This window comes from Camelus ferus, chromosome 13 (assembly GCF_009834535.1).
Source record: "Camelus ferus isolate YT-003-E chromosome 13, BCGSAC_Cfer_1.0, whole genome shotgun sequence".
NCBI classification, from domain to species: domain Eukaryota; kingdom Metazoa; phylum Chordata; class Mammalia; order Artiodactyla; family Camelidae; genus Camelus; species Camelus ferus.
Genome location: NC_045708.1, coordinates 66,547,075 through 66,573,683, shown reverse-complemented (window position 1 = coordinate 66,573,683; position 26,609 = coordinate 66,547,075). Strand labels below are relative to the sequence as shown.

The 26,609-nt window shown below is 41.8% G+C and overlaps 3 long non-coding RNA genes across 3 annotated transcripts; 1 reads left to right on the top strand and 2 right to left on the bottom strand.

The window, feature by feature from the left end:
- The first annotated feature begins 9,112 nt into the window (after window positions 1-9,112).
- On the top strand, window positions 9,113-19,686 carry LOC116668133. Its single transcript, XR_004325208.1, has 3 exons — window positions 9,113-10,192; window positions 16,198-16,479; window positions 17,321-19,686. It is a non-coding gene; the product is annotated as an uncharacterized LOC116668133 (long non-coding RNA).
- LOC116668134 lies at window positions 14,677-17,403 on the bottom strand. The gene is made up of 3 exons (XR_004325209.1): window positions 17,142-17,403; window positions 15,616-15,702; window positions 14,677-15,252 (listed from the first exon to the last, which is right to left on the bottom strand). It is a non-coding gene; the product is annotated as an uncharacterized LOC116668134 (long non-coding RNA).
- Window positions 19,687-19,689: 3 nt separating the features above from the next.
- On the bottom strand, window positions 19,690-26,258 carry LOC116668132. Its single transcript, XR_004325207.1, has 3 exons — window positions 25,620-26,258; window positions 23,554-23,790; window positions 19,690-22,630 (listed from the first exon to the last, which is right to left on the bottom strand). It is a non-coding gene; the product is annotated as an uncharacterized LOC116668132 (long non-coding RNA).
- Window positions 26,259-26,609: the final 351 nt, after the last annotated feature.

The window sequence follows — 26,609 nt, the reverse complement described above, 5'->3', positions numbered from 1 at the left end:
AAGTGGATCACCCAGCCCCAGGCGAGCTGTTGCAGCTGAGGCCACGTGGAGCAGCAAAGAGCCATCCTCACCGAAGTCCTACCAAATCACAGACCCAGGAGCGAAATAAATGATTATTATTGCTTTAAGCCATTCTGTTTTAGAGTGAATTGTTAATGTGGTAACAGATAACTAAAACAGCTAATTCAATCAGGCGCTAGTTGAGGCACAGACGTCAATATAAAAGGAGCAAACTGTGAATCCTCCGCAACGTATTTTCCCCTTTGCTTTCTGTCCCTAATCTAAACACCCCAGCTCCCTTTGCCTTTCCTTATACGCCTACTTATTTTTCATTGTTTTGATTACAGTTCCCTAAATCCCCTCTCAGGTTTTAAGACCCCAAGCTAGACACATTATGTTAATAAAGGCTTGATTAAAGCTGAGAGTAATTAGAGGATTAAGTATAATTCTTACATTCTATTATCTTATTTATAGAACTTGATAGCAGACTCTAAATTTTAACAGCAAGTGCTGAATTTAGGACTTAAACTGACATTGAGTTCCTTCTAACTTCAACAGACTTCAGTATTTTTTATTTACATTAAAGGATGCTGGGCACCCAGAAAGTTACCGAGAGGACTGCAACAAACACTCACCCAGTCTCTCTCGTATTAACTCTTAACCTTTTACCGTTTTTGCTACAGATTAAAAAATTACAATACTCAGTTGTGGATACAATTGACTAGCCCTCCCAATGCTGTTCCCTCCCACCAAAAAAACTCCTGTCCTAAATTGCTTGTTCATCATTGCCGTGAATGTTTTGTGCCATCTTGCATGTATGTGTCAATAAATAGTGTATAATATTGCTTTGCTTTAAACTTTATATAAATGGAATTCTTACATATCTCTCTGCTTTTTATTGTATAAATTATTATAGCTTCTATATGTATTTTATCATATGAGTATAACCATAATTAATTGAATTTACTGTTGATGAATACTTAGGTAATAACCAGATATTTGCTGTTACAAATCTAACTGCAAAGAACGCTCTTATACACGTCCCCTTGTGCACATGTGAAGGTTCCCTGGGGGCTGTACCTAGAAGATGAATGGCAGAGAGTAAGGAAACACACAACTTTGACTTCAGTGTTCTGTCAATTCAATTTCCATCAGCAGTGTTAAAAATTCTTTTTCCTTCACATCTTTACCAAAAATTGGAATTACTGGACTTTCTCTTTTTTGCCAATGAAATGAACATGAAATGAAATTTAATGAGTTTTGCATTTCTCTCGTTACTAATATGGTTGAGTATCTTTTGTACATTCATATTCTTTGTCTATTTTCCTAATGCACTTTGTCTTTTTCCTATGCATTTTGAGGATTTCTATACAAGTATTGTATGTTAACTTTTTGTTACTTGTGTGTGGCAAATACGTTCTCCCAGTCTTGTCGATTGCATTTTAACTTTATATAGTGTCTTTCATTGAACGGAAATTTTAAAATTTAATGTCAAATTTATTAATATTTTCTTTTATCATTTGTGCTTTTTTCTCTTCTACTAAGCAGATCTGTCCTTACCTGGAAATCATTAAGGTATAGTCTCCATTTTTTCTCAAATGTTTTAACATTTGCTTTTTGCATTTGAGTCTTTCATTTAGTCCCAATTTATTTTTGATATGATGTGAAGTAGGGGTTCATTTTTCTCTACCTGGATAACTTACTAGTATTGACCACATTTTTTGAATAGTTAGTCCTTTTTCACTGGCTTGTAACATAATCTCAGACACAAACAACTTTTCTATATAGGTTTATGTCAGTTGTCGTCTTTTCTGTTTTCCTGTCCTGTTTGTCTAGCTTTGTGTCCAAATCATGCTATCTTAACTAATATAACTTTATTTTAAGTTCTAATACATGGTAGAATAAATCTATGCACCTTATTTTTCAAACTTATTTAGTGATTCTTGGTCCTTTACTTTTCCCTGTGAATTTTAGCATCAGCTTGTCAAGTTTCTCAAAAACACCCCTTGGGATTTTGCTGGAATTAATTTGTGATAAAATCGACATCTTTGTAATTTTATATAATGATAATTTTTTACAATTATAATATAATTTATGACCATATTTTATTTCCATTTCTTGTTTCTTTCAGTTTTATTGAGATATAATCACCATATAGTGCTGTATAAGTTTAAGGTGCACAGCACAATGATTGGACTTACATACATCATGAAATGATTATCACTGTAAGTTCAGTGAACATCATCTCATAAAGAGACAAAATTAAGGCAATAGAAAATACATATTTTTTCTTGTGATGAGAACTCTTAGGATTTGCTCTCTTAACAACTTTCACATATGGCATACAGAAGTGTTAATTGTATCTATCATGTTGCACATGACATCCCTAGTATTTATTTATCTTATACCTGGGAATTTGTATCCTTCAACTGCCTTCATCCATTTAGGTCTTTTTTTTTTTTCAGGTCCTTTTATAAGGTCTTGTAATTTTCTCCGTAAATACAGCTGGTCCTCTTTATTCACAGATTCCATATTTGTGGAATTCCTGGATTCACCTACTTCCTAAACTGTATTTGTGACTCCAGTGTCAGTACTCAGTGTAATTTCATGATCATTTGTGAATGTGTGGAGTGGCAAAAAAAATTTGAGTTGCTTGACACGCATGCATGTGCTCAGCTGAGTTCCAGCAAACTCAGTTCCAACAAAGTGAGGCTGTGTCTTGCTGTTTTACTTCTCGTATTGTAAATATATGTCTTTTTTGTAGCTTATTTAGTGCCATGTTTTTCACATATTTGCATATTTGTGATTTTTTTTGTTGTTCGTGATTCTACCTCCAAGCAGAGCGCTGAACTGCTATGTGATGGCCCTAAGTACAAGAAGGCTGTGCTAGCCTTATGGAGAAAATACATATGTTAGATAAGCTTTGTTCAGGCATGAGTTACGGTGCTGTTGGCTGTGAGTTCTGTGTTAATGAATCAACAGTATATATTAAATAAGGTCCTTTAAAACAGAAACACACATGAAACAAGCTTATATATTAATCAGTTGGTGAAAATGTTGTGACCAGAGACTTGCAGGAACTAAACATGCATTTCCCCTGGGAGCAATGGTTCACTATTTGCTCCTTGAGCGTTTGCCATAACTTTATAGAACATAATTATCACCAATAATGAGAATTGACTGTACTGTGAACATTTTTTATTGTGTTTATTTCAAGGCACCTTGTAGTTTATGTATCTGAATAGCATCTGTTTAAACGTTACGTTTTGCGACTTATTTGTAGTGAGGGCGAGTCTGTTGATTTTGGATGCTGATCTTTGTGGCTTTACTAGCTGTGTGATCCTCGGCAAGTTCACTGCTTTGCTAGGGCTGCTAAAGGGGTTTTAAAGTTAAATTTGAATGAGTATTAAATACTTTTCCCTTGCATTTCTTAAGATAATTATGTTTCATTCTCCAATATTGAGCTCCTAAGGGTAGCAATCAGCAGCAATTGAACGTTCAGGCTGTGGGTGAGGAGGTGAGTGGCAACCAGTTTGGAATCAGACTGGGCTGGGGACCAAGGGAGATGCACAAATTACATCCAAAGACTGTTTGCCTGTATTGTTTCGTGGATGAAAACGATGTGAATGTGGAGGACTAGCTTAAAGTTTGAAATAATAACACCACCACGATCACTAATAGTTAACAATGACATTCCCCACCACACCCTCCCAACACAATACAAAGAGAAGGACATAGATTTCCTTTTGTACCTTATAAAGTGCAGTAATTTTGTGAACTTATAGGAAGCACCAGCATACAAACAATCCTGAAATAACGAAGGGAAAATGTCCATAACAATTTGACCCAGGAGGCAGTCTGATTGCAATTTCATGCTTAGTCACAAAACCACACGAAACGGTTTGTTGTTTTTCAGCCTGTAACGTGGCGTGTGTTCCCCGATGGGCCAGCCTGTCCCACTGCTCGGGCTCTGTGTGCGTCATTGAGAGGTTGGTCATTTCCTTTTTCTCTTCTTTCTGATAATCAAATAATTTTCACTGTTATTTGAAAGCTCCTGGCCCTGGGACGGATCATCTTTTGGGGCTACGGACAAGGTAAAAACCCGGCTCAAACAAAATATTCTGGAGCCTGTTTGTAATGAGTGTTTGGAACGGCTTTGGAGCTGATGTCTCTGTTTGGATGACAGTGGGGCCTGGCCTGGCGCTCTGTACTCATCTTCTGTTTAAACCGTCTGTGAGGAATCCTTTATTGTTTACACCTGAGGGCTTGCCTCTTGACTTCAAATCTTCAGAGCAAAGGCGGAGCAAGGAGCTGATGGTAACTGGATCCCTTTCAGAGCTTCTCTGCAGTGAGGAAAATGGTGTTGTGTGCTTCTTTGCTTCTGAGCTATTAGTCTTTGTTGTTGGCAGCAGAGTTATTCATGACTGAAGGCTGGAAGTGCAAAAATCAAAAGGCAACTTGGGCATGTTTCTGGCCAGGTTTGAGACCTGCTTCAATACATCCCAATGGAAAAAAAAAAGGATATTTCCACTCGTTCAATGATTTGTTTTTCAAGTTCTTAAAATGACCAACCAAAAAGTAAATGCTCAATAAAGGTTGTAAATTATAATGAAGCTTTCTTCCTTCCCTCCTTCCTTCCTTTCTTTCCTTCTTTTACCCTCCTTTCTAGTAACACACATTAATAAGCATCCATTGTGTATGTCAGAGATAGATGATGACAGTACTCAGTAAGTGAGTACTGTCCCTCATGAGCGCAATGCAAGTCTTGGTGCCATTTGCTGTCACCTGCGGTGAGCACCTTACTAAGGGAAGCCTTCGTCCTGGTGCCTTCTGGTCAGTAGCTGACCTTTGCGATAGCACAATCCACGGGTTGGAAAAATGACAGCAATGTTGACGACAACCACAACGGAGGTATGCGGGGTCCAATTTCTAGTGACATTTCTATAGGGTTAGTGAAACAAAATCTGTCTGAAAGCCTTGACTCAAACATTGGGCTGATAAGGAAATGTGGCAACAGATGATTTGAAGGCTGTGTAAAAGGTTAATGGGTTACTATTTAAATAACATATGTGAAGAATTTTTTTCCGGTTTTGAGGGCTGCTTTTTCTAAGTTCGCACACAAATTCCTTTTTATAATGGGTAGGCTGCCTTTCTCAGCTGCATACTGTCATTCCTAAACAGTCCTGGAGCTAAAAATTTTAAGTGCTGTCACCCAAAATTGCTAAACAGAACGAACTCTCTAATTTGTCTGTCACTCTTTCTGTCACTCCCCTTGTACTTTATGGCGAGGGATTGGTTCAACTGTCATGTCTTGAGTTTCTTTACAATAAAAGGAGGGGGCTCATTTTACCCTTGTGATGGCCAGAGAGGTCACCTACAGCTGCCCAGAGCAATTTTGACCTAGGACTTTGGGAATGAATCCTGCTGGTAAAATGCGAGTAACAGATCTTGACTTTTTTTTTTTTTAAAGATAAATTATCTCTCACCTAAAAACTGTCAATAAGCAGCAAAGACTGGAAAATTGAGAGGCAAAGGATGGAGCTAGGTTTAAAAACCGGTCATCCCAAACTGATGATGACAGTAGTTTAAGCAAATGACTGGCTGCAGAGCCATGCTCCGCAACGCTTCACGGAGGCAGGTAAGAAGCTGCATTCGGCTTCCTTAACAGAAGACGGAAAGAACTTGCACGGATCAGTGGGTAGGAGAGACCATTAGATGGCTGTTTACTTGATTTTCACCTGTTGGGTCTCACTTTCTGTGGCTTCAGTTACCTGTGGTCAACCATCATCTGAAAATATGAAATGGGAAATTCCAGAAGCAAACAATTCATAAATGTTAAATTGCACACCCTTCTGAGGAATGTGCTAAGATCTTGCCTCCTCCTGCTCTGTGCCTCCTGGGACTGGGATGCGAGTTGCCCCTTTGTCCGGCATAGCCACCCTGTATATGTCACAGGCAGCTGTGGGGGGTCCTGGGACAGATCCCTTGTAGAAAGGGGGGAATACTACATACCTAACTGAGGGAGAAACATTTGGAGGGGAATACTTTACTCTGTTCACCAGACTTTTTCTCACTCCAGGGGCACTGAATTTCTGGGAGTAGTGTGTTGGTTTAACTGGGGATTCTGTTTGGACTCCACATTTCAGGTTGAATGCTCAGTTAGGTGTCGTTCAAGGATGCTACGTGTTAGCGGCGAAGGAGGGCATGCAACGTGAATGTTCTGTGTCACACAGTCAGGGTGTGTAATAGGGTCCCAAGAAGAGTCAAAAAGTACATTTCAGTTCAAAAGTCTCTCCACTCCTGCTGTAAATCCTTTCTGATGATTGAAGGAAGCCCTTGGGTGGGGATGGGGTGAAGGAAGTGGACTTCCTCTACTCCAATGTCACCGCCTGCTCCCAGCTGGCACTCCGAGGCCTGGGAGGGGACTGTGACACCACCACGCCGGAGGTGCTGCTGTAGCCGCGCAGCCACGCCAGCTCCTCGACCCCGGACAGAGGGGGCGTCTGTCCCCCGCACCCGTGCCAGCCCCGGCTCTAGGTCGCGGAGCGCTCTGCCGGTGCGCTCTGTTTCCTCCAGAGACTTCAGTAATGCAGGGCTTTGTTCTTGGTATGTGCTCTTCAGTAGAGTGTCCTTATATCTGTGGCTTTGGCTTTGGCCCAGAGGTAAGGGTGGAGTGCAGGCTGAGGTCCATCCTGCTGCTCTTCACATGCTGTTCTAAAAACCGCCTTCTTCTCTAGCCCCTTCCCTGAGGCTGGGACTCAGCCCGACCCCCGTGCCGCCCTGACCCTCCTCCGTCCACACTATCCTGTTCTCCGCTGAGCTCACCGGCTACATTGTGGGGGTGGAGGGAAAGACGGGGCTTATCTCCAGTCCCACTGCCCGTCAGACGGTGCCCCAGACGGGTCTGATTTTAGCTTTTCAAATGAACGACTTGATTTTAAAGCAAACTCATTCAAGGAAAATAATACCAGGAAAAGCTGGGGACATACAACACTTCAAACTCTCCATCTATTAATGATTGTAATCTTTTCTTAGCATGTGAGTTAAGTTTGGGAAAAGTGAATAGAATGACTCTTTTTGGGTCTTTATCAACAGTTGGAGAACACATACCCTGCCCTTGTGTGGAAGTTATCTTCTGGGCGACTCTGTAGGAGTTGGTCCTGTTAACTTGATGCTGATTTCTTGTGTAGCAATGTTCCATAACAGCGGCTGCCTCTAGAATTCAGCTCCCTTTCGCACCCTGCTGCAGGCCCAGTCACGCCCCACCCCTTCTCCCATGCGAGGAGCTAATGTTTTTTTGACTTGTTTCACTTCTGTCCTCCTCCTCCACGAATTTTAGTTAAAATCCATTTTGGGAACTTGTGCTTATAGTTTAAAAATCTTTATTGATGAGAAACTCTGCTCTAATATATGAGTTAGAACTCTGTGTCCAAGACGCTTTTTAAGCGCCAACAGTGTTTTAATTTATACGCTTGAGTCTTCACTTTGTTCTTAAACCTTCTGGACTTGTGTGGTTCATTTATCAAGTATGATTGTGAAAGTTCTTACATGGACAACGTGCAGTGCGGGCTTAATAGATACTGGTAATAAACTCACACTTAATAACAACACTAAAAGCCCTTCCATCTGGATTTACTGGCAATAAAAAGAGACATTACCGAACTTTGGGAATTTGATCAAGGCGCCAAATACTAATCTTACAAGACTGTGGAATCTAACTACTTGGGAAAACAAAGCAGTCAAGGGCAGGCTTTTGGTAAAAGCTTTGGACTGTGGATTAATCATTAATGTGTTAAGTGTACTTTGCAATGAACTGTATCATAATGGATTACTTTTGATCGGCAATAATAACCCAGCATGGCTTCTGCACTGACTCAACCTTTCAATTTTACTTGCTAGATTTATTGGGTTAAAAGACAATGAACCTATTACAAGCCTGTCTTAACTTGTTTAGAAATCATAGTTAACTAAACAATCTTGATGGAGACCAAAAATTATATAAAAGTTGGCAATGTTACAAAAACAAATAATAAAGTTTTTAAAAGAGAGAGAGGCATAACCTACTTTTAAGGTAAATAAGCAGCACTGAGTAGGGAAAAACTTTTCAAAGAAACCAAAGAATATTCTTCCTTCAAGAAAATGTTGAAGTTAGTGCTGAACCGTTATTATATGTGGATAATAAAGATGAAATACTCAGCACGCTCATTGGTCTAAAAATAGTCGAATGTTTTAGAAACAAGCAGCAATAAGTTATAATTGACACCAACTCTGAAGCTAGAAATGAGAAGTAGACATAGGAATTAAACATTTAGAAGACTGAGAAAATGACCTGGTTTGTCCTTTTTTGAGTCCAGGGCTCTCAGCAGTTTTTCAGAAATTGAATATAAATCCCACCAGAATCCCCTCAGAACACACGGGGATGGCGAACCAGATAGGCTGTCTCTGAGAAAAGTGAACTTTATCTCCTCAGTCTTTGCCTCAACCTGAAGGAAGTTGCGTTTATTTCTATCTTCATAGAGCACTTTATTTTCAGAAGAGGTATGTTTAAGGGTCATGCTGGAGTTAAGGTATGGGGTTACTGCAAAAGTCTGTAATTCATCACTTGTTTTGAGAGTCCCTTCACCCCTGCTCCCAAGTAACAATAATCTCACACACATACAGAACTTTCCATGTTGTAGAGGATGTTTGTTTTTCAATACTGTGATACTGTTCACTATTTTAAAAGCTTATATTAAATAATACTGTGTTTTAAGAGTATATGTACATAGATTAAAGGAAAAAAAATGCACCACTGGTCCATTGGTGCCTTTTGTGGAAGGAATAAAGATCGGGGTATTGGTTAAAGAGGACTTTGGCTCACAAAGCACTTTCACACACACTGTTTCATGTACCCTTAAACCAGCCTCGGGAATACTTGCAAACTGCAGTTTGTGTAGGAGCCCCCTCCATTCATTCACAATTAGCTGAGAAGCGACCATATTTCAGCCACTTGGGATATATTGGTGAATAGATTCCCTGACCTCATAGAGCTGACACTCCAGCGGGGAGTATGCACAATAAATCATAGACTAAAAAAATGAGTAGATTATACAGAATGTTAGAAGGTGATAATTGCTAAGAAAAAGAAAAAGAAAAGCGTTCAGTGTGGTGAGGGGTTGTCCATGGGGATAGCCGGGCAAAGAGGGCTCCAAGATGAAAGCTCAGTCAGCGCCAAGACCCCGAGGCAGGAGCCTGGCCGGCCGCTTGAGGAGATGCAGGTGGCTGGCGGGGTCAGAGCAAAAGAAGAGAGAAAGTCAGAGGGATGATGCAGACCTTCGTAAGGTCTTTGATTCTTTCTTGGGGGGAAATGGGGAGCTGTGGCAGGCTTTTAAGTAGACAAATGATAACATCTCACCTGGGTTTTAAAACTTCCACCCAGTTGTGTTGAGTTAGACGGCAAAGAGCAAGTGTCATCAGCGAGCCCAGCCTGGAGGTTCAGGCAGCAGTCCAGGCGGGGTGGCTCAGACCAAGGACGGGGCAGTGCAAAGCTGAAGTGGCAGGAACTTTGTTTGCCAGGGACGGGTGACATGAGATGAGGTTGAAGGGGACAGGAGGGACCAGACCGAGCAAGGCGCTACAGGCCATGTGAGGACTCTGAACTTACGAGCAAGGGAAGCCATTCAAAATGCTAAGAATAAGAAAAAAAACCTATAGAACAATGCTTTAAAAATCTTTAGCTGGGAAGAAGTTAATAATGAAGCATTTCAAGGACAGTGTAATGGGAGTTTCTGCTTAAAATGTATGTGAAAGACAGGAGAGAAAGCAGGATGAATGGCAAAGTTGCAAAACAAGCTTTTGAGGTGCGACGATTTCAACCAAAGCCAGGCAGGAATGTGAGTAGTATTTAATATTACCGTTACGCTATTTTAAAAAGATAAAGTAAGAAACACAAAAGGCGGGGAAGGAATAATGGAAACCAGGGATGTTGGTGTGATCCTCAGACTGAGAATTACAGAGACTTTTTGAATCAAAAAGAAAAATAGAACCAGGCATGGAGAATAATGAGTGATATGGAAAAGACCAGGAGGCTGGTCCTGTTTGTCCTGCATCGCGCTGTTAGGACAGGTCCTGGTTAATGAGTGGCGACAAGTTGTTTTCTATCTACCCTGAGACTCCAAAAGGAAAAAGTGCACCTACTAAGGATTAAGGAGAGGTAGGTGGACACATTTTCTTTTTTGATTTTTTATTACAATGTAATATATTTGTAGACTTGTCTCTTCTGAAAGTCTTTAGAGGCTGGACAGACTGAAGGTTGACAATGTTTAAAATAAGTAACTATGATGAATCTTAGTGTATTTTGCTGGTTAGACTTTGCTGTAATTGCCCCCAAGTAGGAAACCATTCCAGGAGGCTGGGAGCGATGAGAATGGCAAAGTTAGCACAGAAGAGAGGTAGAAGGGAGAGGCGGAGATCTGCGGTGTTTTGCAGGAAGAGTTACCCGGGGTAGCTGCAAAACAACAGGGCACCGTTCAGGGAGTTCTGCGGGCTCTCCTCACAGGATGATTTAAGCCTACGAGGCAGAGTCTCATCTGTTCGGGAAGCTGCACAGATGGAGAAGGACATGATTCTTCCAGCCCGTGTTTTTGTGAATACAATGGACAGCTAATCTTGAATCAAAGGGAATATCTTAAAAACCTTTTAAGAAGTCTAAGATTTCTTGACAACCAAGTACTGAACTATCTTATAGAAATGTTTTAAAGAAAAATCCCATTAGCTTGCTCACTCATTCGTTCAAAAAAATGGTAACTGATCTCCTAGGTGCTTGGAGCAGAGCTAATGCTTGACTGGTCCCACGAAGGAAACACAGCAGGTGGGGAGGTAGGAGTGATGGGTGGGGCTGGGGCAGGGGAGCCATCTGAGACCAGGGGTTCAGGGAGGACTTCTCTGGGGAGGTTGCATTTGACCTGAGACCTGAGAATGAGAAGGTTACAGTCTGAGGGCATCTCCAGTCACATGCCCCGTGTTAGGTCAAGTGGCTTCAATTGAATGCTGCTCTTTTCAAAAATCTTAAATGGTGAAGCCTTTCTGTCAGTTTATGACAACTTCTAGAAAGCCTCACTATCCTGCTACTAAAGTTATAGCTTCAATTTATTTACAGGCATAATCCTTTATTAACGTGAATTTGCATCTATTTTAATGCAATGTAAACTTGATACCTACACCGCTATAATTCCTAGTACAGGCTTATAAGAGAAGAACCATTTGTTAAATAAAATGTTCACAAACAATTTGCATGTTCAACTGTAGGGGGAGTGAATATTCATAATAAGAAAATTCCAGTGCATAAAGTGAATGTAATGGTTACTAGGGACTTAGAAATTTGGAAATATCATCAAAATATAAATATTTGTATATTATCAAGATTATATATTATTCTGTATTATTATTATATTAAATCATAAAGTCTCAACTTTTCCTACAATCAGATTTGAATGCTCAACATTGTCGTGCCATTTAACTAGAACACAGTTTTCTAGATACAAATGGATATATTCATTTCCATAAAACTGTTGTCTTTTTACAGTATATTCAGTTCAGATCCAGTTTCTATTTCCACTAAAATAATTGCTTATAATACACAGACTCGATTTTATATGACTAATTAGAACAGTGTATGGGAAAAAATAGGTTTGCAGGTAATATTGAAATTAAATATGTTAATCTGTACCTCTGTGTGCACATTTTATATGAGCTTTAATTTGCCAAATAAATTATAGTTCTGTGTTTATAAGGTGCCCTTGAAAGAGTGTCCTATTTTTGAGCACTAATACCATGGGGAAACAAATATACAAAGCTTTTAGCTATAGGCTACACTTGCATAAATTAAAGCCAGAGCAGCTGGCTGGTAAGTAGGGCTATGATATCCTTAGCTTTTTAAACACTCTGAATTGTTAACACAAGTTTTTTAGTATGGTTACTAATATTAAGATAATAAATAATATTTAGTTTCAATATCGCACCCTTCAGCTGGGGCATAAATTCATTTTGAATGCTGTGCTGAATTAATGTATAATAAACACACTGCGGTTTGCTATCATGAATTCTCGATGAGATGCAGGAAGTCGGTTCTTTGCTGAAGCATTAATGCTGCCAGTCTTGCTCTGCTTAATTTTGGCTGTTTATAAAGTCGCTCTACTGACAGTCCTCTATTTTAACGTGATTGTTTTAAGGTTAACCAGAAATGGTATGGCGTGTTTCCTGAAGCAGGTTGTAAGTAATGATGTAAGAACACGGATCCTTAACAAAAATCCCTTTCACCATTTAGCTACCTGCAGCCAGGACGTCCAGCTGCCTAACTGGGGGGACTGCGGTGGCCCCTGAGCGGCAAGGACCTGCAAAGTCACTGTGTAAAGCAGGAGCTGTTGAGTGTCTCACAAGGGAGGTGGATCTCAGAGGGCTTGTAAGAACAACACTGCAGGTGGAGGTAGACTCTGATAGCTGTTGCAGCAATTGCCCCTACTTCTAATATTTAAAATGTTATTTAGTGTTGTCGAATAGGTTGGTTCTTCCTTGTGATATTTATTTAAATAACACCTCATAGGAGTTTTGGCTTGAAAGTGGCTCTCAGTCCTGAATCCTGGTGAAGCAACACAGTGAATTCCCCAATAGCACCCAGGTTTGCAACTAAAGGAAGTAGCAAGGAAGTTTTCAAAAAGGAAAAATCTAGTATTGATTTGTATCAGTTTGCTTGAGCTGCGGTAACAAAATATCACAGACTGTGTGGCTTAAACAACAGAAAATTATTTTCTCACAGTTCTAGACGGTGGAAGTCCAAGACTAGGTTGCCAGCGTGGTCGGGCTCCGGTGAGAGCGCTCCTTCTGTTTTGTAGCTGACCATCACCTTGTATCCTCACAGAAGAAAGACTGACGAGCTCTGGTGTCTCTTCTTAGAAGGTCGCTAACGCTATAGGGTCACCTCTCCACCCTTCTGGCCTCATTTAACCACAATTACTTTCATAAAAAGCTCCTCTGCAAATACAGTCACACTGGGGGTTGGTGTTTCATATGAATGTGAATTTGGGGCAGATACAGGTCAGTCCAAAGCATACTCTAACTTATTTAATATGGGTTTTAAACAGGGGTTCATAATGCTTTTCGGTGCCAAAGATCCCTTTGGCAGTTTGATCAAGACTCCTCAGAATAAAGTTTTTAAATGCGTAATGAAAATTACATAGCATTATAAAGGAAACCAGTTGTATGGAAAGGTGGTTAGCAAAATATTAGAACATTGTGATCTAGAAATATATGTTTCTTTATTACTAACACATTAAATAACATGTTCTAGTAGTTTGTCTAATAACTACCATAATTGTGATGTAGTTATGGGTGAAAATGGTATTTTAAAATATTGGCAGTCATTATAATGTAACTTTAAATGTCTGTGATTTTTATTGGTGACAAAATCACAGGTACTGCTAATACTATTGTGGTTGGTTCCTGGAATTCATAATGGAAGAAAACACAGCATTTTAATCAGAGGTTATGAAAATAAAAATGTAATTTTTATTTCTATCCAAATTCAAAGACTTTTAAAATTCTATGCATAGATCACACGTTAAGAACCCCTGAATAGGTCACTTTTTAAAATGTGTTTGCAATTTTAAAATCTGTTTTTATATTGGCAATGCTTGTGATCATAAAAAGTATGTCAGCTATTATTATACTTCATAACAAAGAATTATTCATGGTTTTTGTTATAGTGAAATTTGGTTTTAAAGAATATTTTAAAAGCTGTGGGTTTCAGCTGGGGCCGAATGGACTACTAATTGGTGTAAGGTAAGGTTAAAATGGTAAAATTATTTTAATAAGTAATCCCACTTATAAAGGGATTATTACAACATGAGAATCCATTTTTAAATTCGCTTGCCAGATACAGACATACTTCCTTTTTTTGTAACTGACTGATTTAGGAAAGCTATAAATTTTGTGGGCATTACTAAAATTCCCATCAAAGAAAAAATAAATCTGGGCTCCCTCCACGTGAAAGAGTGTATCCATAATTTGATCTCGCAATCGTTTGTGAGCTTGGCCTTTCAGAAAAGGAAAATATGCCAAAAAGCAGAACTGTTTTCTTCACTGGAGACAAAAGACTGCTTCTGGAACAAGCCGGCCTAAGAGGAGGCAGTGTCCTCAGGAAGCATGGGCTGGAGCGTTGAGAAGGCCTGCTTGAGTCAAAGCTCGAAGATGCCTGGACAAAGACTGGGGTGCACTGAAAGGTGATTTAATAGCCAGCCTATCCTAAGGGGCAGAAGGCTGATGGCCTGACTCAGTTACGAAGTGCTTGAATCCCAGAGGTCTGCCCGGGCCGCCGTTTGCTTCAGAACCAGTACTGGCAAGGGGGAGGTGACAAGAAAAGCAGCCAGGTCTGTTGAGGCCGAGTTTGAGGACAGTGGGTCTTTTCGGTGAGATGGTCACTTAGCATTCGTGGCTTCCTGTTTTGTGTTCCTGTCCCCAGAATCCACATGAAAAGATTTGGCTTCCTTATTTGTATCTATCTTTTTAGATATTTCATCATCAAATAGACGAACCCACAGCTATAAGAACGACAGTTTGTATGGCACCAAAAACTTGCTTTAGAAATGTTGTTTTTATTGGGTTCCTGGTTAGATGATAAAACTGAGACTCCTGAGGCTTAGGGGCTCGTCCAGGGCCTCCGAGCCGGGATGCTGCGGTGTTAGGACTAGAACCGAAGCTACTGGGGACTGAATCCCACGTCTTTTTTTACTAGACTCTGTGGTCTTACGTAAAACCACCCTAAGGAATGGGTGGTAGCTCACAAGAAATCACATTTCAATCAATAGCCACTACATCTATTTATTAAATATTCAGTCAATGAATACTAATCCAAAGGTCACAACGTGACAGGTAAAATGCTAGGGACTGACAGTACAGTCATGAACAAAACAGACAAGATCTCTGTCCACGTGATGCTTACAGTCAGGTGGGGCAGGGGTGACAGTAAAGGGGGCCCATGTAAGAGGCTGCATGTGTGTGCGCAGGAGGGGCTGGGTCTTCTCAGAGTGTGGGTTGGTAACTGGGCGTGCTGAGTTGTGGCCTCCATCAGGTCCTCCACACCGCACATACACACTGCCTCGTCCTTCAGAATACGGCTTTGGGAGTCCTTCTGCCTCGGTTTGCATCCTTGCTTCCTCATGTACTTGCTACGTGATCTTAGTCAAGATTCTTAACTTCCCTGTCCATCAGCCTCTTCATCTGTAAGATGTGGTAACAACAGTGTTGTTATGGTACCAAAACTTATGGTAGACGTGTGGTGAGAGAATCTATCTAAAAATTGAATAGAGTGGTCCCTGGTACATGGTAAGTACTCAAATAAATGGTAGCTATTATGATTGATGTTGTTCATTCTTGCCTTGTTTCTTCGAATATGCTCTTTAGCTTGCCCTGGCCACTGTCCACAATTAGTCCTCGCTAATCCTGACCCCACCTGCCACCCTGTCCAGGCCCTGATGTTTGACTTCAAAGTGGGAAGTGTCTTTGTAAATCTTACATCAGTGTGATCGGGTCCATTTTATAAAGCTTTGCCTAATACCCCAGTTAAGACAGCTTTCTTTTTACCTTTCTTTTTTAAAGGAAGCAGAGATGGGCCTCGTATCTTTGTTGAAATTCTGCAATATGCAATTTGAAGTCAGATTGACCTTCAAGCTGACAAAGTAAAATAAACAGTTTTAGAAATGAAAATTGCTAATCTGAAATAGATCATAGCTAAGAACTTCATTTTTTATTCATTCTCTTCATACAAGGGTGATATCATACAAGTGAACATCTAATATTGTACTTCATTGTGGGGCTCACCAAGATGCAGTTAGAGGAAATTAAGGACACGATGAACTAGCAGAAACGAGAGACTATGCCTGTGGTCCCTTATTTCAGAGAGTTATTATGTTTAAATGTAGGTATGCCTAATTAAAAAAAGTTACTACAATTTTACAGTTGGATTCTTTTTCTTTTGAATAGTTACTAAAATTTTACTGTTGGTTTCCTAGAAATCAACTTAAAGCGACAGTTTAATCTGTTTTTATATACAGCAGCACATCACATACTTCAGGAAAACCTCATGAAGGTGCGTAACGTTAGATGCTTCAAACTCATTCCTCTTAAAAAGTACTATGTAGTAATTCCAGTTTTTTTTCCCCCCAGGAAAGAACATGTATTAATTGAGCCCAAATATTTACCAGAAAATATACTGAAAGAAAAAATGAAATTTTGCAGTAGCATGAGAAATAAATCACAGGATCTAAACACCTCCTCGTACTTGCCTGACAGCTAAGTCTAGGGCCTCTGGACAAAGGAGGTGCTTGGAGAGTGATCTAAGGGCCCGAGGCTGTGAGCCACTGCACAGTCCGGGCAGCTGGCCCTTGTTCTGGTTCTGCATCTCAAGTTCAGGGAAGACCGTGGACCAGGCTGCGTTAGCGAGGAAAGGTGAGTGTGATAAATAAGCACTGCACTCACGCCTGACTAGACTGTACTGAACTGTGCAGTCATATTATATATGGTATGACACCGAGATTGATGGCTCAGAAGAGGTGGTCCCCTGCACATTTCCAGAGCAGCCCCCATCTCTGTGCAAATACACACACACACACTCTCTCTCATGCACAGACAAGGCTGAGCCTGTAGGAGGGCAGTTGAACTTTCTAAAGCTCTGATGAGACCCTCTCTCACTCATGTGTTGTCATCTTTGTTCTGGATTTTTGGGTCCAGAAGCGTACAATGATGACTGTCATGGGAGTCACTGTTCCTCTCTTTGTTCTAATTTTCCTCTGTATATTTTAGAAAAGTGACTGTTCTTGCTTTACCCAAGTGGTGCCCTGTCCAGTCTTTCTATCAAGCTGAACACAGCAACATGTAGTAAAAGTTTATTGAACGGAATTATACAATCTAAGGTAAAAAATAGTGTGCTTAAATGATGCACTATTCAAATTTAAGCACTGTTAGACAGTATATCTAACTAAATTAAACCTCAAAATGCACGGCAATTGAAAAAATAGGGGGAAATTCCGGAAATGGTATTCTAATAGAGAGATAGCTAATACACGGTAACTGGACAGTTACTGACCTAAATTCATAGCAGGAAGTCCTACCTTCTTACATATGCTTGGTATTCTTGGAACACTGGGTTCCTGTGATGTGTTGTTATTTCTTTTCACTTTTTGTGTTCACTTTCCAAAAGGGAGACAACCAAAATATCACCGTTGATTTAAATCTCTCCAGAGACACCCAGTCCCACTGATCGTCTCTTCCCTCTGATTCTTCTCTGCAGAAATTCAGTGTCCAGATGTTTCAGAATCCAGATGGCCTATGAATCCTCTATCACCCAGAAAGGAAGAAAATGTGCATGAAAGTGGAACATTGAAAAGAAAAAAAAATAATTTAGCACTGGCGATGTAACGGCAACTTATACAGAACTCAAGGAAAAGCTTTCTTTCCCCAAAGCAGCAACTTAAGGAAACACAGAGGCTCTATCAGCAAGCCAGATTTTCAGCCTTGTCTCTTCTTCCCATCACCATTAAGAAAAAAGAGGCTTGCAGAGATCCACACTGTTTAAAGGGCAGACAGCATGGAAGAACTATCATGTACAATTTAAAGTAGCAGCTAAAATTGGAATGGTCACAAGAAAGCCTGTTTCTTTGCAATTAAATTGACAAGCTGTCTCTGATTACCCGAGGGAACTTGGCAGCTGAGTGATAAAAAGACTGCAGAGTGTTGAAAGGGCTAACTCAACTTACTAGATGGACAAAGACCACATCTGCTTAATACACTGACCTGGGGGGGCCGTGGAAGGTACTTGGCTAAGTTAGCCGAGGAGGGACACTACTGATGCGATACCTTTTCCTCTCTAAGGCCCTCTGCTCGAAAGGTTTTAGAAATCACCCACAAATATTTGGAAGCATGCCCTGGAGTATAGTTTAGTACAATACCTGGTGTTATTTGGCACGAACCTGCCACTACGAATCACTAGAAGTATAGAAGTTTAGGAAGAAATGAAAAAAACCCCAAACCTTTCCATTAAATGTTGATGCAATTTGTATACACTTGATATAAAAACTGGGTAACCAATAGAAGATTTATAGTGACGTCAACGAAAGTGTTGAAAGGACATGGATGATTTGATGCAAAATATTAGACAAGAATTACATGGGGTTTTCATTGTTGGGGGTCCCTTGGGTTGAGCAAAGCTGAAACTTCGGTTATAAAGGAAAAAAACAATAACCAGATTTTGGGTGGTAGCAACTTGTGAAGACTAACCCACCCACTTGAGCAACATCTTAATTTTAGTGCATTCCTTAAAAGGGCAAATGTACATAAAAATGTGAGGGTTTCTTCTGACACAGTTCACAGCTATTGGTAACATCCTACGCTAAGTGAATGAATGACGTCTATGTCTGCTGCCTATCTGTTCTTTCCGAAGGCTGCGGGCAGGGTCATTCAGCAAACGTGGCAAATGATTTGTGACTATTTCCAAAGTAGGATGCCCTGAGCAGGATTTCTGGAGCAGAAGCGCATTGTATGCTACCTTGGCGTTCACTTCAAAACCAGAGCTTCTTCTCAGTTAGTTGACCAGTGTTGGCCGGTCTTTGAGATTGTGTGGTACTTCAACAAAATTATTCAAAGCTCAAAGTCATTCAAATGCTCAATGACTTCAACATGAGACAAAGATTCCTCAATGGTTCATTTGGATTAATGAAAGCATACCTTACATTAGTATAGCACATTACATTGACGGTAATCTTTTTGCATCCAAAGTCACCTTTTTTTCTTCCCCATAACAACCCTGCAGAGTAGATTTTGTTGCCCCCATTTTAAAGATGAAGGAAGGTAAGCCCATTAAGGTTACGTGAACAACTTGCCTGAGGTCACGTAGTAACGGGCGGAGCAGAGCCTCTTTGCAATGCAAGCAAAGGAAGACAGGGAGCAGGGTCTGACATGGAGCAGAGCCCGCGATGTTTAAAGAAAGTCCTTCATTTGCAAAACCTAAGTCAACACATTTGTGTAAATTGAACGTTCAAACTTCCCTTTTGGGATAACTGGATGAGACGATACACGTCTGCAGATGCCTTCGGCCAGACTCCTAAGAATCTGAATCTAATTATTGAGGAAAAAAATACTTGTACTTTCCCTCCCATCGTGTAGCAGGTTAGGCACTCATGTGCTCATTACTTGCTTTTTCTAAGAAAATGTGCACATGGTAAGGGGGCTGCTATGACATTGCTTTTTCCAAACGTCCCCACTGCTACCAGCTAGTACAATGCCTGGTAGAAAGGCAGGGAGGGATAAATGCTTTTTACACAAATTATGATTTCTGACAGGTAGCAATCAAATCTTGCTCCAAAATAACAGTTTTCGATTCATCCAACTCTTGATAATCCACAGAAATAGGGACTAGGAATAGCCTGGATAATTGAAATCCACAGACAAACGCACACTTCATTTTACAAATAGCTTCAATCTCCTCCCTCAGCAAACTTTTAACTACAACTAACAACATAATTAGGTTGACTGGTTTGAGGTTTGTTGCCCCCCCCATCCCTAACCCCCACCCCTATTCTGGCTGAGGTACCGCTGAGTGGAAAAAAAAAGTTTATGAAAAATAGGTAACAGGATAAATAAAATCAAGAGTTGATTGAAGTAAAACATCTCTTTGTTTTATTTTATTCTGTGATATGTGCATGTTGGTGCTTAACAACGCTTTTTAATGATAAGGATATACAATGATAAAAACACATTGTTCATCCTACTCATCCTTTCGCATCACTGACTCAGATCCCAATTCCTGAGGTCGCTCAGATATCTTCATACCTGTCTTGTGTATTAAACCATCACTGTGTGTTACCCATGCATTTATTATAAGCCCACAAATAAACTTCCAGCAGTGAGGATGCAAAACCCTTTAAAATATCGTGTAGTGTGAGATTAAGATCCAGCATGAAGTGAAGTATAATATCTTTGGTTATAGTAACATTGGGTGTCTTGACAGCTTTTAAAAATGGCCAGGCCACTTGAAACATTTACAAATATGCTACCTCTTTACCAAAGGAAAGTATGGAGATGTCATATCTCATATGGAGATGAAAATTATTTGACACCTTTATTTTACGGCAGTGCTACGCTGCATGTAAATACAGGGTAGTTGCACGCATTAGTGTGTGGGCCAGCACCTTCTAGAACTGCAGACCCTCAGCACTGGTCCTCTCCCCAGTATCCAGTTTTCCTTTTTAACTAACCAAGGTAATTGGGATTTGCTTGGGACAGCTATGTGTCCAGTAAAAATGTCTCACCTCCTCAGATTCTTTTACAGCTAAAGCCACGAGACCTAGTTCTAGCCAATGGTACGTATGAAGAACTCTACTGGGTGAGGCTCTTGGCAAACTGTTGTTTTTCTATAAAAAAGGGGCAAACTCAGCTGGCACATACTTTTTGCCCTTCCCTTTTGCTGCTTGGAATACACAGTGCCTTGGAGTAAAAATCTCTGTTTTATTTACAATAAGATGGTAAAGGGGCCACCTTGTGACCATAACAAACAACAAAGAAAAACTAGATGACAGAAAAGAGAGGAAACTGAGTCTTCTGTAGAATTGCAGGGTGACTGGGCCAGCCCTGGCCCACTAAGTGAAAAGCAGATTCCTACTCGGTTAAGCCAGTTGAGTAGGGTTCCTGGTCCAAACAGGTGAAGGCAATAAAGTCTGATCCACCAGGTTTGTCAGAGTGCAGTTTCTGAGAATACAGATTCCTAGAACTCTGCTTCGGCTGTGACTCTTATGCTCTCTCCACATCCTTGAAGTCATGACACACTCCAGTCAGAGTTTCCTCTAGCTGCTGGTCATTCATTTGTTGGCCAATCCTCTTAGGCTACAGTGATGTTTATAGTCTATTCATAAAGTCCAAGAACTTCCACGAGTTTCTAATTGTCTGATAATTTTTACATTTGATCTTAGACTGATCTTTCTTCCTTCCTTCCTCCCTCTTTTTCTCTTTATTTTCTCTTTCTCTTTTCTTTCTTTCTCTTTCTTTCTTTCTCTCCTTCCTTTCTTTCTTTCTTTCCTTGTTCTTTTTCTCTCTATCATTCTCTCTCCCTCTCCTTCACTCCCTCCCTTCCTTTCTTTTCTTTTTTGCACAAAGCTTTTTTGAGTTTTATTTTTTCCCTTGGTTTGGAGAGTCATCTTAACATTCATGCATTTGAAAACAATAACAGGATCTCGAATTGTTCCAAGAAGACATCAGACAAGCATGTGGGGTTGAAAATTCCTATTTAAAAAATGGAAATTGCAGTGGGAAATTTGAGAAGTCACAAATGGTGGGGTGGTAGTTCATCCTGCTCCCCTAAAACTGAGTCTAAACTTCATTCACATTTTTTGATCACAGTGGTCTGACCTGCTGCTGGGGTGTGCTGAGCAGCACCAGGCTGTCCCCGGAGGTCCTCACCAAGTGGCTCTGAGCATGGGGAAGGCACTCCTTTGGCGTTTCCTCCCCAGCCCTCAAAGGATCTCAGCATGACTTGCTGGAGACAGCTGTCTCCCCTCCTCCTTTTGGAGGCTCACCTGGTAAGTGGCACGTTTCAGAAGAAGGGCAGGGCTGCGCGCAGGCCCCTCCAGGTGGCTGAGGGATCTGGAGGTGGTCTGAGTGTGTTCTCCCTCGGTTCCTGTGCCCGGGACCCCTCCCCGCACTTCTGCCAGTGAGCAGTGAGGTCCCCGGGGCCAGGGAAGCCACAGCTCTGAGGCCAGAGCCCCCTGGGTTGTTTGAGCACACTGTCCCTGCCGGCCCCTGACGTCGGAGCAGCTCAAATGCTGGGGATTATTGCTGATTTTTTTTTTTTCCTTTCTCCCAACTTGAATTGGTAAAAAGACAATTAGGGGAGTGGGATTGGCTACTGAGAAAAGCCCTGGGTCTTTGGTTCTTAGACCAATATCTTAATGGCATCTCAAGTCACCATAAAATTTGTAATATAATATCCAGAGTGAAACATCTATATATTTAGGCGTACACATACACACATTTAAAATAGATCTCATATATACAGCACTCTAACAAAGCAGTTTCCTCCAGCTCAGTGCTAAACAGAGCATGCCTGGGATTTTTTTTTTTTTTAAACGTAAGCCGTATGAAAGAGTGTGTTCTATGGAATCATGCAGAATTAAACTGTGATTGCCAACAGCCTCCTGGAACTGGGAGTCAGTGAATTTTCTACTACCTGTTGGAGATGGGGACTATTGTAGGACGATGGCTGTGACTGGAAAGGGATCATCATGAGGTTCACGAGGTCAGGAATTTAGTATCAAACAATTTTCCCCACTTTTTCCCTCTTCTTATGAAACATCCCAGAGTTTTGAAGCTGGTCTAAGTGCTTATAGCACTAACTATATTAAATATACACTATCTGTGTCCACGAAGCATCCTCCTGGTGGCTGTAAGCTGGAGGGCTGGGCCCATGTTCATTCACCTGCTTCCTCAGAGTCTGCCACGTGGTGGGTGTTCTGCACATGATGATTCAATTGCACACGGTGGGCAGAAAAAGAAGTGCCAATAAGGCATTTTGAATTGCAGGCTTTTCTCTTTTAGTTCCTTTTCCTTATGGCTAGAGACAAAGGTGAAAAAGTAAACAGAAATAGGGCAGATGCAGGGGTTTTGACACTGTTTTTTGGGGATTGTAAATCCTGGAAAATCTTGACCAAACCAGGAAAGATAAATAAATTTGTACTTTTTAGCTTGAGAGGAACAGAGACAGCAAAACCATCATTAAGAAGAATTAATAACCAGTGGGGGGGGGGGAATTCCTAATTGTTTAAAATATCAAGATAGCCATAAACTATGATTTAAATGGCTTATGGGCCTCCTACTTAAATATTTTAAATATTGCCTTTTTTAGTTTATATGCTAATTTTTAAATGATTTCTGACTATTTTAACAAACTTTTGTTTCTGTAAGAAAAGCTTAGTTGAATGGGAGAACAGGTAAGACTTGTAGATAATCGTGATTAGGGAAAACTTGCTCTTTGGGCCCTGGACTCACAGCAAAGACATCATTATTCATTAGAGAGAAATATTTGTGAGGAAATGATAACTCTGGACGGTGTGCAGATTCAGTCTCTGAACAGATGGTAAACATCACAAGGTATGAAGACTGTCACTTGTCAGATTACCAACACTTTGTGCCTGTTGCTGTATGTAAGGAGAGCTGGCATCTCCTTCCATAGCCTTTAAAGTTTCTAAGAATCAGACACTGGTTTATGTTGGATGTAGTCACCACCGGTTAGCAGGAGTAACCAGGCAAACAGAGCATTACATTTTTCACCCACATAGAACTCAGCTGGATTCCTGGCCTCGTAAGGACAGCCACTGAAGGGCCGGAGGTTCCATCAAGTAACCCAGAACCCAGGGTTTTAGAAACACAGCTGCACACTCTACCTGCAAAGAGTGTTAGGCCCTTGCCCAGACTGGTTAGTCCTATTTAAAAAAAAAAAAAAGGAAAAAAACCAAGGAATTGGCTATAGGACCTTACCTACTTTTCCACCTCTTCAATGTTAGCCAGGAATAACTAGAATGAAGTACGGCCGTCGGTTTACTTCCGGTTCCGACCAATTGAAATAAACGTTGTCTTTATTGCTTTCAGGTAGCCTGGGCATTTCCAAACTGTGGATGCTTTCAAGTGACAATGAGAATCTTTCCTCTCTTACAGGAGAGCTGATAAATAGAGGAACACTGCAGAATACAGTTTTACTTTATACGTCAGGGTGATCTGAAACAGGAAACAGCAGAGAACTGTGAGGGCCTCCCTTCAGAGCCCCACCTAACTGAACAATTCCAAACCCTAAGAAAGGAAAGTGGTGTGACCAGGGCAGGTTCGCATGGGGGTCAGAGAGCCCGAGTTTTCTCTGCCTGCCGGGGGGCCGCTGGGTGATGCTGGACACCCTGCCTCTCTCTATGCTTCTTCATCTAAGGGCTGACGGGGTTTACGACACTCTCCACCTCCGGGTGGATGAAGCACCCTCGATGTGGGTCAGGCCCTGGCGTTCTCATCATGCTCCCGGGATGAAACTCTCCCAGCTGCCTACAGTTCACCTTGACTGCGACCATTCCGGTGTCCCCGGGCCCCCCTGCTAGTTCATTCTCACCAGGCGGCGTGTCACCCTTTCTTCCTCAGAAGCAACGCGCAGAAGGAACATTTTGGACATCAGTTCACTTACTCCCTCCTGCCTGTCAACACACGTTCCATGGGCTTCGCCTTTCTTCTCTTGATCTAATTTTGATCCCATGTTTGACACATCTTAAAGACCACTTCCTTTCTCTCCACACTCCTTATCTTACCAGATTAATTTTTTTGCACAGCCTCCTCCCGTCCATGGCTTCTACATGACCATATGGCTCCTGATTCTTTGAAAGTCATTTTATCACCTAAATTTATCATTCTAACCTTTCTCATGTCTCATTAATTCTGTTACTGCGTTCCCTTGGTTTCCTTGTGTTTCCTGAAATACTGCTATTGAGCCCTTTTCTGGGTTCCTTGCTTTGATTTCCACCAGAGGCTGGGAGCAGGGAGACCTGGAGTGCGGTGGTGGAGATGGGGTAGAGTGGCCAGTACTCAACTTCTCTGTCTCCATGTCTTCCCCTGTATAGTGAGGTCGTTGCCTGTGGCTCACAATTCCATGATTTTAGGATTTCTTTGTGCTTGCAGAGAGGAATTAGGGAAAATTACATGGTGATTGTTGCACCAGAAAAATGGACTGTCTGCCACCTATGAGCTATTTGTTTAGCAAAAACAAGGGAGTCACGGGTTTGCCTGACACTGCACTGAGAAAGATTGGATTTGGGGCTCAGGGTGGCATAGTGGCTTTTTTGAAGCAGAAGCAAGCTCTAGTGGTTTATTAGATTGGATTGAAACTGGTCAAGTTAAATAGAGTCAATCACACTTCACAGATGAGGCAATCAGGAGCATCTCTGATTTTCCCAACCCGGTACTGGATTTTTAAGATAATGTTAGATGTCCAGGATGGAAGTTTCCATTCCATAAAAATGGAACATAATCACAGCCTTTATTTTAAACAAAAACCATTGCTGAGGTGGACTCAGGATGCGAACAGAAATAATGCATTATTCTACATAGCTGACATAGTGCATCTGAGGCATAAAACACTGCGCACACTATAAACAAATGAAAAGCCCGAGTCAGTTCTGTTAGGCCCAAGCTATGATAGACTGCAAACCGAGGGCTGTAAAATGAGTAAGAACCACGCTTTATCAACAGTTTTTATTTTCCTGAGACAACTTTATCCCAGAGAGCTGGGAAAGTGCTGCGCTGCCCGCCGTTGGGAGAGGAGCGTGTGATTTCTCCAAGTAAATTCAGTTTCACCGTCTAGGGTTTGTACCCGGCAAAGTTGCTTTCACAAACTCCCACACAACATGTATTTGAGCCTAGCAGCTCTCACAGATTTTGTTAGCCCCTTGGGTTGGCCCGGAGAAAAATCCACTCGGAAATGTAAGTCGCAAACTGGAAAATGTTATTTTGATTCTTCAAAGAAAACACGTAAATACAGCAAAACCCACAAAATCTGAAAATGCTCAGCTTACCTTTGTGGGCTGTTTCTCTTTCTTTTCTTTTTCTTCTTCAAGGGAAGGGAATTGGTGGGGTGGGGAGCTTTTTTTTTTTTTTTTTTTTAATTGTGCGTCCTGATCTTTTCTAGTAGTTGTTTAAAAGTGCTTAATAAACTCATCCCTTTCAAGGCCCTCTCCTTTCGTGCGTGATGGGGAGCGGGGAGGAAGAGGGCGCGCGCATCTCACGGCGCCGGTCCCGTTTCTCCGAGCGCGGCCGCCCTCGTGGAACTCTCGCCTTCTTTCCCAAATGGAAACTCCCACCTGCCCAGGCTCCCAGCCCCACGCGGCCGCGGGGGCGCGCAGCCCACCGGCCTTCCCCACCCTGCTCGCTAATTGTTTCCCAGTTTATCCAGCATACGGAGTGAACCGGGCCGCCGGCGCATCCATCCCGGGCCTCCCCGCACCGAGGCGCAGGCGGGAAGCCCCCGGGGCGGAGACGCGGGAGGGACCGGAGGGGATGGGGGCGGGGTGCGGGTCGGCGGCCATCGCCCCGCAGCGGCCGCGACAAAAGGCAGCGGCGACGCGGTGGAGGCGCGACCCGCGGGCGGCGGAGGCGGCGCGCTCGGGGGAGCGGCGCCCGGGGCGGCTCCCGCGGCAGCTGCGGCGAGAGGCGCGCGGGCGGCGCGGGGAGCGGGCGGACGCGCCCAGAGACACGCGGAGAAAGGGCAGCGCCGCCGCCTGCTGCCGGCCTCGGCGCGGTTAATCACGCGCTCCCCTCTCGCTGCTGATTTGCAAGAGCAGATTAATCAGAGCGCGCGGCTTGATGAAATTTGCTGTTATTGTGCCCATTTTTAGCAACATCTTTTATTATCTTCATTATTCATTTACAGGGGACCGGCATCAATTATGCAAATGAGTTCGCAGACTTTGCAGATTACTTCATTTGCCGCTATTGTTTGTGGAAATTTAATTATTAAATATTACTAAGCTTGCGTTTTCTTCAATTTTCCAAGGCTTAGTTTCATT